This window comes from Mustela erminea, chromosome 10 (genome assembly GCF_009829155.1).
Source record: "Mustela erminea isolate mMusErm1 chromosome 10, mMusErm1.Pri, whole genome shotgun sequence".
NCBI classification, from domain to species: Eukaryota; Metazoa; Chordata; class Mammalia; order Carnivora; family Mustelidae; genus Mustela; species Mustela erminea.
In genome coordinates, this window is record NC_045623.1 from 47,404,706 (window position 1) to 47,407,654 (window position 2,949).

Sequence of the window (2,949 nt, forward strand, 5' to 3'; positions counted from 1 at the left end):
AGGGATGTAAGTTAGTGCTGCATTTTGGGGACAATTAATGATTTTTAAGAGTCTTTAAATTGTGTATGCACACCCATTCCGGTTCTAAGAATTTATACTGGAGAAATACAGATGTGAATAAAAAGGTAGCTAGGAGATGTTCATCATGGTGTTACTTAAAACAGTGCTTAAAGTACAGAAATTAAGAATATGGTACCTGATATCACTGAGCTGCTAGATTCGAACACTGATTTTGTTATTTCTTACTGAGATTCTAGACATATTGCTTTTTAACTTCCAAATTTGCAAAATAAAGCTGATAATAACAGAACCTGTTTCATGAGGTGGCTATGATTGTTTAACAAAATACATTTAAGGCACTTAGGGCATACTAGGAAGTGCTCATGGTGTTAAGTTATGTTCATTATAATGAACAATTACAAAAAATCTACATATCTAATAAATTGTTTCCTCCTAGCAATATAGTGCTATATACCAATTAAAATGATACTGTAGGTGAATATTTGACTTAGATAATTACTATGTTAAAGAGGAAAAGAAGGCTATAAAATAGTATTTACTATGTGACTGAATCCAAACAGATGTTAACCAGACATTATCTAGTCTACCTGAACTTGTTTTGAATTTAAATGCATTTATGCCTCTAAAAATGTAGTTGTGTTTCACAAGGGCAAAAATCAAATAGTGCTAATTTCAGTTCCTTTACCTTCTGAGGTGGGGGGTCAATAAGATTTTTTTCTGGGCTAATATCCTTTTGGTACTTAGTGTGCTGCAATCCAAACGACTTCTAATAATAAAGTAGAAGCACTTCTTTTACTAACTGGTGAAGTCCCCCATGCCATAACAAAGTCCCAAAATACTATCTAATGTCATAATACTATTAGAGTAATTATATACATAATTTACCAAGTCAAGAAATACTCTAGCTACCAGCATTCAAGTTGCTATAACAATTTTTAAAAGCTTGAACTATGATTCTAATAATGTTTATTATGAGATACTTATAACAGATATAATTTACAATAATGTGGAATTTTAAGAATGACATTTGCATAATATAAAAGTACTGCTAAATAGGAATGCTCTCTTGTCCAACAAACAAGATTCACTTAAGGGTACTTAAGTGAATATAGTTTATATTGTTTATAGTTTATATATTGTATAATCATAATTTCTATTTGATTCATATTTGATGAATCATTATTATGATTCATATGAATCATAATTCATAATTTATTCATGAAGTACAGGGTCTTAAGTGAATATAGTGAATATATCACTTAAGTGATATAGTGTGACTTCAGTTTCAATGTCTGAATTTGTGATTCAATTGATTTACATACCAAAAATGTATCCTTACTCTCTCAGATTATGAATCTCTGAATCCCTAAGAGATACTATTTGTTACTCAGGTCTTTGCTAATTCAGTGATAAAAAGTCTTCCTCCAATCCTCACAAAAGTTGTTTGATCACCCCCCAATTCAAGCAAAAAAAGTACTGTGCCTACACGTGTACTCTATTACTAACATGGAAACACTTCAGTTCTTTGTTGATGTTACAAAATTAGGACCTCTGACTTCCACCAATAGAAATGAAAACATAGGCATATGTTTGTATCATATGGAATTTTTTAGTACTTTCAAATCTATCTCATTTCGTTATTAATATTAACTTTATATGCAGGATATATAAATCTCATTCACTTTGACAACTTTGAGCCTCTTTGTTATGGAAGTTCTACTTCCACTTTGGGCATTCATCTTCGGAAACAAAAAGTGTAGTGATGTGGTTTATAAAAATTCTCTGAACAGTTAGAGGGTGGTGAGCACAGGAAAATGACAAGAGAGGAGAACTAACACTCACAATCAAGCACCTCCCAAGCTAAATGATGCCAATTATATCCAGCTGGGAAATGCTATAAGCTGCTAACAGTGCAGAGCTTGGCTAGACTACAAGAGCTTTCCTCCACATCTGGTAGAGGTAAAGCTGACCTCACTACTTCGTGCCTGGGACAGGTAGACAAAAACCCAAGGAGATTAGCATCAATCTCACAAGATCAGATAGAGTGACTATTGGCTACGTTCTTTGCTTTTGGAAAAAAAAATTCTAACTGGAGTAGCAGGTTTCAACAAAACAAAACAAAAGCCTTTTTTCTTCCTTTCTCTTATAGTGAAACTTAGGCTTATTGCCTCTGGTTTGAGGCAGATAGTGAGTTCCTTACACCCACGTGATTGCTTTCTGGTTGCATTTATGATTACTAGAATAGAATTACAAATACTCCACTATTACTTCCAGTCCTCAGCCAGATGTGAATCTGCTAAGTTAAACAAAGACTTAAACTTAAGATTCTTAAGATTTTTTTTTCCGCCATTACCTTTTTCCCCCTTACTGGTCTATGAAAAACAAGAAGTGAGTACTGATTAAGTTCTTTAAATCCAAAAATTAGTGAGGGTGGCACCACTTACTTTTGTAATTCCAAGATAAGCGTCCACGGCTACATATGATAAAGTCCTGGGGTTTAGATTTCAGCTCTCAGAATCACAATCCCTAAAGAGTGTTCACTAGGAAGAAAAAGTAAAGAGTCTGCTCTAGAAACATTGCTCATAAATTCCAAATACTTTTAGTTCTCCTTTTTCACCCCTCAAGAATATATTCTCATGACCCATATTTCATTTCTGACTTGGGATACCCAAAAAGGTAGTTTTGAAGAGTGCTCTTTTCTTTCACATTAATTTTATTAGCTAGTTTGAAAGGGATAATTTGCCAGATTAGATGTTTTCATGTGTTCTTTTGTTAAGTGCAATCATCTACAAATAAGTTTCGTATTAAAATGTACTCAAAACACAGCTCAAAACAAAATGACTTTCTAAAATTAAGAGTTGTGATATTTGAGACTAACGTCAACTTAATGCTGAAAACACACACACAAAAGGACAGATTGGTTGAAAC